The 11,628-nt window shown below is 40.7% G+C and overlaps 1 long non-coding RNA gene across 1 annotated transcript in view; it reads right to left on the minus strand.

Moving 5' to 3' along the window:
- The window catches only part of LOC117541459, a 122,878-nt gene that overhangs the window by 16,521 nt on the left and 94,729 nt on the right, over positions 1-11,628 (minus strand). Inside the window, exon 5 of the long non-coding RNA XR_004568317.1 lies at positions 3,906-3,968. This is a non-coding gene — a long non-coding RNA (uncharacterized LOC117541459). The remainder of the gene's footprint in view (positions 1-3,905; positions 3,969-11,628) is intronic.

An 11,628-nucleotide genomic window follows, 5' to 3' on the forward strand; every position in this document is an offset into this window, starting at 1 on the left:
ACGTACAAACCCTGTCATATGTCCATCTCACAATTCAGAGTTTATTTTTCTGAATTATTTATGCAATGCACTTCAATTCCACTTCGCACCCTTGCATCTGACGGACCGGCTGCCCTTTGTTTCTTCTCAAAGGTTTAGAATTGCATAGACCTTAAGCTTAAATGGAAGAACAGATGAGAGCAAGCGAGAGGAAACACAGCTACGGTAATAACCTGATTTCGCCTCAGTTGGTTTAGATTTAAGGAAGGAATAGTGTGTCAGAAAAAACAGCGGGCGCTTCTGTCTCGATCCTATGCCAGATTTGTTGAAGAAAGAGGTGAGATAGGGAAGGAGACAAAAGAGAGATAAAGTGAACAAAGAGAGATAGAGACAGTGAATCACACCCCATGCCAATAACATGAGGTGAACTGACACAAAGACACAGATACACCATTGAGAAAAAGAGTGCACTAGAGAGGGTGACAGGGAGATGGAGAAGGACGAGTGGGAGGGTATTAACAGTGAATACATTTCCAATAGCGCTGAGATCAACTGTACCGGGAGCTCAAACAGAAATAAAGACCTTGCCTCTATAATTTAAAACCTCTTCTTAGGAAAGAAATATGTTACAATACGTTTCTTAATCAGTCAGAAAACATGGAAATGTACCTGACACCAGAGAGCGAGGGAGAGACCCTAACAGCAAGACAGGCAGGGACAGAGAGGCTTATGGGTAAATACAGTGCTGCACGCCACTAAAACCACACACATGCAGCCAGTTGATTACCCCAGGTGTCTGTATTCACACATGAGGAGCATTTGAATTTTAAACTCCTCCAAAAACATGTGTCAGCCCTCACCCATCTGTCTGTCACCCCGCAACACCCCGACAATAGCACGAGCACAATTAATGTAAAGCTGCGTGGATGTGCCAATTTCCCCCAATTTCCTGCTCACAGCGTCAGACTTTCTATCAAATGTGTATTTTTTTAGCATAATATATGAGGCGTGCCATTTTCCCTGCCAAACGCATCTCCATATCAACGGGGTTGTCCCAATTTGCCTATTTTGAAGCACATCCCAATTCCGTGCTAAAAACATTACAGTTGTTGCTGCTGTATTCAAATGAATACCTCCACTGGAAAAAGGGTTACTATGGTCTACAAAGATGTTTGTTTGGCAACTGATATTACCTTTTCTTACAATTTTGGTTTTGTTTCAGCAAGCATTTCAAAAAGTATTCTATTATTTTCATTTCAGCAGATATAACTACTTTCCTCTATATATATGTTTATCATTGTAAGTGCTTATAGTATTAGCTTCATTAACTTCAGCACTTGTCCTAGTATTAGGAGTGCAGATATAGCATTTTAATCATTTGTCAACCTTATACTTATTGTTTCTATAGGTAAAGGCATTTATCCCTTGTTTAGCGCCGTCAGTAATATGCAACACCTGTAAGCGCCTCAGAAATATATGTGGTAATATCTTGTATGATGATAATATTAGCATAAGATAATGCATACAGCTTATTCAAAAAGACCCGAATAAAGATTTCAATAGCTCTTTCATTGGGCTGAAAGTAATTGCTTTCTGTGCGGCTTGAACCACCAACAAGGAAACTACAGGCATAATACAAACAATAAGAATGACTTGTCAGTGGGGTGACAAAAAGGAAAACAAGTATTTTAAAGACTAAACATGTTATATCTACCTAAGCTTTCAAGATGAGGCAAATTAACTTTCACAGCTTGTATGTGGAATTCAGCCGTGGTGCTATGTTGACAGAATGAGGTTGGAGTAGAGCCAACAGCAGAAAGATGTAGGTCTTTTAAAGTTATCTAACTAGTGATGTTCAAATAATTTCCCAACATTAAAATACAGTTGTAAAAACACCAATGTTCTCTGTTGTTGGGACTACTGTTGAACTTTAAAATTCCAACCAGCAGTTTTGGAAAAGCCAGGTTTGAAGGGCAAGCTTAACAGTGTGGTTTTAATAAGTACAATTAATTAACAACCAGTGAGGTTTTAGGGTTTGGTTGTTGTATTCTCTTTCCCAGGGAGATGAAAACATAATGCACAGCACTGGCCTTGTGCAAAATATAATGAATCCAACTTGATTTAATTAACATAACATTATTCTATAATCAGAGCAGCTGTCAGGTTTCTGGTAGGAGAGAAAGATAATGACTAAAAGAAAAATGCAATGCTGTTTATCCATTGGTATGCTTAAATCCATGCTTGAATTATTGCCTGTAGGAAAAGTAAATTCTATGAAGCTCTTTTTCCCACTCAGTATCCAGTCATCCATCAATTCATCAAGCTCTCTTCACCCTGCTGAAAAAAGTCCCATAGGCCAATGCCTTTTTTCCCCTGACTGTTGGCCTCTTCACTCTTTTATCTCCCTTTCTTTCCATCTTGGCCCTATATAGGTAGCACACAACTTTGTAGGAATTGGGTGCCTTGTGTATATGGTTGGACATTACTTCCATTGAAAATGTAACTAAAAGTGACTACGGAAATGTTGTGTCATTCAGTTCAGCTCATAACAATTTTCACAGTGCTGTACAGTTGGCTGCCAACAAGCAGGCTGACCAGGGACTTGACATGACAACACTTTTCCAGATCCTATTGTAGCAATTGTGATACAAGTAGTAAACGTAGTAGTAGTAATACTAATTTGGTAATACCTGCAGTAATAGCAAGGCAAGGCAAGTTTATTTATATAGCACATTTCAACACAAGGCAATTCAAAGTGCTTTACAAAAATGAAAGACATTAATAGCATTTAAGAAACATATTATAAAATGATATCTAAAAACACTCATTTAAAAGCAAAGATACATGAATCACAGTTACAGTGCAGTGTGAGATTCACACATCTGAACGAACCCCCCTTTAGAAAATGATAATCTGACCCCATGGTACATTTTAGTTTTCGCCGAAACTATTCCTCTTTTTTATTTTTAAATGCACATAGTTAAGTTTACCTTGTCTTTCTAGGACTTTTTTGGTATCCTCCGTGAACCAGGGTCTTGAAACCAAAACGAATTGCTGTACCCCATGGTACCTTTTTAGTTTTCGCCTAAACTATTCTTTAAATTCACATCAGTTAAGTTTAAGTTGTCTTTTCTAGGACTTTTTTGGTGTCCTCCGCGAACCAGGGTCTTGAAACCAAAACGGCACACGTAGGGGACTTTAACCCCAATAATGACTTTAACCCCAATAATGACTTTAACTACCTACTTTAACTAACTTTGGGGGGACTTTGGGCAATTCAAAGTGCTTTGCAAAAATGAAAGACATTAAGAAAATGGCATTAAAAACCAAAGATAATAAAAGTTACAGTGCAGTTTAAGATGTGAATATATCAATTAAAAGCAGCGGCAAAAAGAAAAGAAAATAGCGATAGTACTTTTGACAGTATGCTAAAGCTGCTGCTTATGTATGATCATTTTCAGATACATCCTCACACACAGGCATAGTGTGTGTGTCAGTACACTAAATGTCCAGTTGCAACACATTTAGCAATATCATTATAGAGCCGGTGGTATTCTTCCTGCACCTATTCTTGTTATCAAGGGCACTCACAATGACTCAAATTAAAAATCCCATTAATCCGACAGTGTAATCCCTCCATTGCATGGAGCGGCCTATTCAGCCTGAGTGTGGATTAGAGAACACTGAGACCCTGTGTTGGTGGTCACTGGTGTATAACACCTCATAAAGATATTCTGTGTGTGTGCGTGTGTTTCTTGCTGTGCTGGTGGTAAGCATTGTACTGCACTGAACGTGTGTGTGGGGTGTGTGTGTAGTGTGTGTGCGTGTGTAGTGTGTGTGTGTGTGTGTGTGTGTGTGTGTGTGTGTGTGTTGAGGGGTATGTTGTACATGTGGATAATGTGCTGCTTTTCTTTCTTTGTGGTTACCTGGTGAAGGGGAAAATCCCTGTGAGGTGGTCTTCTTGCAATGTGGACTTTGTAGAAGGGGGCCTGTAACAGAGGAAACAGTGAATTAATAAAATAAGCCCCCCCCTGAGTTAAACACCATTTCAAGTCAGAGGCCTCAGAAACGGATGGGAGAGTTTTAATGGATAAACTTAAAAGGAGGGACAAGCGACACTTTGCCACCACTTGCAAGTGTGCTAACCCACCTAGGTTTACACATCTGCTCTGAATGTTGTAAAGCTTGATTCACGATAACCCATATAACATGTTATCTTTGTCTGAATTGGACAATGTATTTCACAATTTGTCTTGTTTCCCCCCCCCCCCACACACTGAGGGCTTATATGGGGTCATAACTCTCAATAAGCTTCTCTACTTTGACTCCAAATCGGCCTTTTCTTCTTTTTTGTCAATCACCATGCCTCCCCGCCCTCTTTCAAGCAAATCATCATGTTGGTCACGCTGTGTCCTTTATTTGTACGTACAGTATTCCTAAGTATCTATAAAATCCTAATTCAAACCCCTGCAGTGAAAGAAAAGCACATGCACCTCCTGACCTCACTGCATCTCATTCCCTGAGATCATTCGTTAAACGCAAATTGGAACTGGTGGGCAAAAAAAAACGCAGATGGCGAATGGGAAGCTGAAAGAGTAATAATAATAAACATTTATATCCCTCTGCTGCTGTAGGGGAAAATCTATACTGTGCAGCCTTCATACAGTCATGAAAAGGTATCGGGCAGAGATGCACGGCTGCACAGCTCTCACTGGAGCTTGGAATGAATGTATTCATCATGCACCGTTGTTGCATCCTAAATGGGGACAATCTTAAAAGGTGGTCCTAAACATTAAAACTGTTTATCTTCATTTGAAGCAATGATGCATGTGTGTGTGTGTGTGTGTGTGTGTGTGTGTGTGTGTGTGTGTGTGTGTGTGTGTGTGTGTGTGTGTGTGTGTGTGTGTGTGTGTGTGTGTGTGTGTGTGTGTGTGTGTGTGTGTGTGTGTGTGTGTGTGGTGTGTGTGTGTGTGTGTGTGTGTGTGTGTGTGTGAGTGTGCATCTAGGAATTGTACGTATTTATTCATGGCTGGCATTAAAACAGGGTGGTGGTCTGCGGTAGCCAACAAGCGGATATTATTTCATTTCATCACCGTCACAAGCTTATAGCACAGTAAAGCCTGAAAGTGTTGATAGTTTTTTACAAGCCATCTGCCAAGTCACGTTGGTTTGTTCAGAACTGGACACTATGCATATATAGTCTGTAGTCGTGGGTGATATTAGTTTTTTTGTCAGCAGATAATAAGTAAAAACATTTTGTTTTTCAACTCTGGTGAATGCAAAGGAAACAAATGTTTCACAAGGATTAAATGTGCATCTTCATGTTAATTTCATTTCATTTGTCTGTCATCATTGCATTGCACTTACTATCTGTGCTAAGCCTTAGCTGAACCCCTGAGCTGCGTTGCATGTGGAATGGCACCAATATCTATCCATTTGATCAGCACTTTTGTTGTGAACCATGTGTCCATTTTTACTGCAGCCATTTATCTATTTCTGCAGACCTGCTGGAATGTTTCCCCAGGCCATCAGACAAAACCATTTTCAGAAAACCTTGCTGTATTAGCTCAGGATGCCCTGGTCATGCTGTATAAAGCACGGGTGGGCACGCACAAAGTGTCAGGTACAGGGCAGAACAAAAATCTCCTAATCCTCTAACTCTTTGCTATTCATTATTATTTCACAGGGCAGCCGTCCCAAATACATACGGCCCCTACCCTGCTCAGCCCAGTCTGCCAAGCTCCAACTCTGGGTTTGATGTTCCTCCAACATCCAACAGGGTATGATTATTTCATTCCTTTTTTAACATAACACATCAATTATTCAACCTTTGCTAGACCAGATTTGATTCTTTTGATTTAACAAAAATGACTGTGCGTGTGTATGAGTGTGCGTCCAGCCATCTAAGGGGAGACTGAATATAGAATGTTCCGCAAAGATAATACCTCATGGCTAGGATGATTGATGGATGGTGAAGGGGTGGGGTAGAAGAAAATAAAAATGCAAGTACTCTGGAATAAATGATGACTGCATTAGCATAGTTCTTTTCACTCTACAATAAATTGCCTCCCTCCAAGGCAAACTGTCCGCACAGCAAGTGTAACTGTGGCAGTGTTCGTATGTGTTTCTGTTTGTGTGCTAGTAAAGTCACTTGTACTAATTCTACAGAATTGTTAGGAGGTTTGGAGAACTGATAAAGCAAAGATTAGATTAGTATACATTAGCACTTCCAAGTTTTGCAAAGCAGTTAAGTAATTTCAAATACCCACTGGGTAGCAAAAGTAAACTTTAACTATAAATGACACAAAGTTCTAAAATGTACAACTGACTCCCTCAAGCATTTCTTGGATAATTGAATTAGCTTGGGATGTACACGCCTCTCATTAATTCATACCTTTACAAAAGTGATTTCGTTATCCTTTGGCCTCATTTCTTCTCTATCTCCCACTTTCTAACTCTCTGCATCTCTCTTTCTCCCTCTGCCTTACCTCTCCTCTCCTTACATCCTCTGCTAATGAGCCCACTTAAATCTATGCCAAAACACAAACAGCAAGAGAAAAATAAAAAGAGGTACACTGCTTACTGGAAGCTCTGTTTGTTAAAGGACTCATCATGTGAGAGCTGTTTTCAATAAATAATAAATGCAAACGATGACTTTTGTCTCCAGACGAGACTTCGGGATATGAATTATGCATTATTATTCCTGGATAGGGCAATGCGGGGACAGGGTGGCAGTTTGTGTGTGATGGTGTGCACATGTAGATCCCTGCTACACAATGTCAGATTGTGAGGCTTACAATCACAGCTTCTATGTGGACACAACTCGCTGTGATTACATCTCTCAAGACATGTTTTGTGTGCCCAAACATTAAGCTCCTGGAGGCTCATTTGACTTTGTTTTCAAACTTGAAACAGTAGGAACACAAACTGCAACCTTAAATTATTACTGTCAGCTTATCTTATGCTAATCAAGTGTCCTGATTGGTCAGATGATGAGTGTGTGAGGTTTTTTTGTCCTGTGTGTGGTGGGTGTGTGAGGTGGCCCTCCCAGCACATTTGTGTTTTTTTCCATTTGATGTCTACTCTCTCCCTTCTCTCCTTTTCCCCCTGCTGTTTCCTACTCTGTAATCATTACAACAACAAAGGAAGCTGCTCTCCCGCTAGACAGTGGAAAGGTTCCACTAGAAATGCTAAAATATATGTGTTTTTTTTCCCTTTTTCACGGCTTCTCGTCTGTTGTCATGAGGAACATGAGTGGAAAAACTTGATTGAAAATCAGGAAAAAAGGGAATAATTACAAAGTGGAGAAAGGCACCCATCCACCCGCGACAGCAATCACCAGTGATCTCTGCTGTCATTTCACTCTGCAGTAAATAATTCATCAAAAGAAACAAAGGGGAAACAAATATGCAAATAAATCCAGAAAAGGCCTTGTTACACCAGCCTACCGCCACATGGGAAGGATAGTTGTGGATTATTAGCACGGCAGGTTATGACTGTGATGATTCTGAATTCCTCTTGTTTTATCTGCCTTGACAGTACTGAAGTCACACATGCACAGGGAGAGAAAAAAAACCTGGAGGGATTTGAGGGTTTTATTGAGGAGGGAGGGATGGAGGGATTAAGGACAAGGGGAATAGAAGGATTGAGGGAAGGGGGGGGGCAGGGAAGAGGGGTAGTCGACATCGGAGGGGAGAAGAAAGAGATTTGGGAGGGGAAGGGAGGAAAAGAGGGAGGGAGGCTTTTGAGGGTGTATTCGACAGTACTGTGAAAGGTAGCCATCAAGAGCTTTGATGAAAAGTGCAGGCCTTCTAAAGCTTAGGAGTGACAGCATATGATTTGGTCAAAGCATGAAGCTTTTCAAAGGTAGACATTCTCACTCCCATTCATCCCCCTCAGATTCAATGTAACTTTTGGACTGAGCGCCGGCAAAATTCCCGAATTGGTTTGACAGATTGACTACATGTGGTATTGTCCCTGTGACTTGAGGACAGTAGGCTGGCTGGAAATGTAGACATCCTGACATGAAGGGGAATTAATGTTTCAACAGCTATGCTAAAAGTCACTTTTGTATTGAGGAAGTGGCAGAAGATGTGTAATTCTGTATGCCTAAAAGAAACCTCATTATCATTTCCCCATGGTTCTTTATTGGTAGCCATGCAAAAGTGCTTAATAAAAGTACAAGCATGGAATCTTTGTATTTGACTGACACAGTCCAAAAACAAGTCTGTTGGAACATTCAGCTGCCCTGACCTATTTCAAGCTACACATTTTTTTTTTACACATTCTGAAAGCATCCTTCTCAACCCTCATGGATGGTATGTGATTTCTGCGTTTTTGTATCACCTTAACCCAGAGCTTTGCCAATGGCCACCTAGTTTTCTTGGAGTGGTGCTTGAGGCTTATTAGCAGTTTGGCTCGGTAACAGCAATATGGACAGGCTTTCTGAGCCAACTGTCGTTAAAAGTGAGGGTTGAGGTTTACAATCCCAGGTCAGTGGTAACAGGCAGCTTGTTAGATTATACCAGTGTGTCATTTTCACACACACTTACACAAATACATCATGTTGAAAAAAGCATGCAATTTAACACCTACGCACAGACAGACAAACACACTCATGATACTGCTCTTTGCATGTAAAAGCGTCTGCACCAATTTGAACATGCATGCCTGTGCCCTTGTCTGATAATAGTTTCTGGTTTGCTCTCGCTCTCTCTCTCTCTCTCTCTCTCACACACACACACACATCACACACATACACAGATAATAGTGTCTAATTTAGGCCCTCATATCTGTCGAGTTCTCCAGAGAACTAGACCTCATCAGGAATATATTGGTGACCTACATACTACAGTAGGAACACACAGACAGAGACACACTATACGGAAACGCAGACTAGAGTACTTACAGGCACACGAATGCATGCGGACACAGGCACAGAAACAGGCCTGCACACCCACACAATCAGATGCACAGACATGCAGGCGTGTAAACATGTCTGTATGCCTTACATACGTGTGTGGGGCCACCCACTTCAAAAACGGACATGCTGTACGCAGGAACAGATGCACTCCCACGTCTTCTTTGAGAGGTTGCACAGGTCTTTCTTAAGACGGCATTAAAAAATAAACTGAGAGGAAAATAGTATTCATAATTTATATTGAAAATTGTGCAATGATGGATTGAATAGTTGTACATTTAATATTGTGCAGGTGATGTAGGGGTCAAACTAGCTGATCTTTGGGGTAAAATAAAGTTGAGTGTTAATCATTTAAAGGTGCTAAATACATAATTTGGAGCATTTCTTTCATTGAGGGAATTCTTCCACTCGACATGGTGATGGCTGATACTGCCGCTAGCAGCTAATGGTGCTAGCAGCTAAAACAGTGCTAACGTGTTGACAAAGCTAAGTGTTATCCAGAGGGGGAACCAACAGGTGGGCTTTGTGCTTCTCTAACAATGCCACAAACCAAACTAACATGCACTAACATGCACATGCTGCTAGCCCAGCTTCATAGACAAGCACAGAGTAGTTTGGAGTATAACACACACGGTGGGAGTGTGACTCTCTACACAGGAAAAGTGTATTGTTTTTTGGAATAAAATATTTAAGAGATAAAAGATGAAATAAGAAACAAATCAGTTATGAGTCTATCATTCTTTTAAATAAAACATTAAATAACACAAAATGCCCACTTCCTACTTAGGTATACATGCCCTTCAGTGGTCATCACTTTTGTCCAGAAAAGAATCTGCAGATCATGCTGATGATACAGTAACTGCATCATGTGTCTGAGCTGAAATAGCAGTATCTATGTATCTATGCTGTATTATGCATACTGTTGGCACCAGACAGACCTCCAGTCACCATTCATCATTCATGGGCATCGTCTGTCAGCTTCACACTCTACTAAATAGCCGTAAGGACATGACAGATAGTGAGAGGGAGAATATCTAAACTAAACATACCAGAAGGCCTGACATACAGTGATCACCACTGCAAACACCTCGAAAGAGAGTAAGTCAGAGATAAAGAGACAGAGAGCGAGATGTGAGATGGCATGACAGCAGGGATATAAGAAGAAGACTTTTATTGCTGCGATCATATTGGTCCTAATATCTTTTAATGGCCGGTGTCATGATTAGAGCCAAACTATATTCAGTGGCAGGTTTAGAGCCCCTGCTTGAATATATCTACCAAAGGGTGGAGGCAGACATTTATGAGTGACTGTCTGCATAACACCATGTTTATAAATGGCTAAAAGAACCCAACTCAAACACAGTGGTGGCTACGCATAAAGGAGAAGGAACTGAGGTTGGCCCACAACTGACGCAGAAAAAGGCAATAGGAGCAGCATGGAAACATATGAACTATTTTCACGTTTATGGGTGGTGAGAGGGACTTGGCTCAACGGAGAAGATGAGCTGACTCATAGTGGTGTCTTAACTTAGCTGGAGCTATTGGAGATGGTGTCTGACCACAGTTGAGTCAGAACATTTACAATGAAAGCAGACACACTGTCCAATCCATAGTACCTTCCCAAACAAAATAGATGTTTCTTGGGTCATGTGAACTGTAGCTGGAGATGATACTGCTGACAAGTTGACCCTGCTTCCCTCACAGGCTGAGCCTCGAAGGCAGCACCAGATCTCTGATTGTGTAATTATCTTTAGCCTTAGTGAATCAGACACTAATTACAGGCTGATTCCGTGAGCATTAAATTACATTTAAGATGTACTTTCATGTACTTAAATGTGGCCCTTAGAGGCAGGAAGGTTGAACGTTTCTAACTCAGTTGATTGAGATGTTTATTAGATGTCTGAATATCGAACATACTGACACAAGGGAGCAACTAGCCGGCCCAAAGGAGGACGAAATAAACTTAGTTATTGAAATTATAGGAAAAAACAAGAAAGAAAAACACCCTCCCCTCAGACTTACAGGACTGCAGAAACTAAAAGCAAGAGCAGGAGTAGAACAGTTGACACAGCAGTCTGCAAGTTATCCTCATGCCACAACAGGACGGAGAAAGAAAACACGTATAAAGTATTTCCTGTACACATTCCAAAATCAGTAAGAATAAAATATGACCAAAGTTGTGAAAAAGTAACTCCAGCCTTCACGACCTTGCCAGAAAATGAAAACCCTCCCTTTCTAATGAAGAACACAGCAGTATGGCTGAGCAGCAACTCAGTTTGTCTCCTGACGACTTGAGGTAGACAGAATAAATGGACAGTTCATCAGTGATTCGCACTGAGCTGTTTTACTGTTACATACAGTAGAGATTTATAAGCTGGCACAGAGAATACAAACGTTAATACCATTTTAACATAGTAATTTATCACCGCATTAGTAAGCAAATGTTTGAAGATTGTAAACATGGTAAACATAAAACCTGCCAAAGATAAGCATGCTAGTGTTTTCATCTTGAGCATGCATGCTGGTGTAAGTATTTAGCTCAAAGCACAGCTGTACCAAAGTACAGCCTCACAGAGCTGCCGGCGTGGCTGGATAATCATGTTTCTGTTTCCATCTCAAGCTGAACAACTTCTAGCGATTTGAAATCAAGCATAGCTGTTCATAATTTTTCATCATTCTTCCCACATATTTAATATAACTTAAGCCAGCCAGAAACATGTGTAAATGTA

The sequence above is a fragment of the Gymnodraco acuticeps genome, unplaced genomic scaffold, assembly GCF_902827175.1.
Source record: "Gymnodraco acuticeps unplaced genomic scaffold, fGymAcu1.1, whole genome shotgun sequence".
Taxonomy (NCBI): Eukaryota; Metazoa; Chordata; class Actinopteri; order Perciformes; family Bathydraconidae; genus Gymnodraco; species Gymnodraco acuticeps.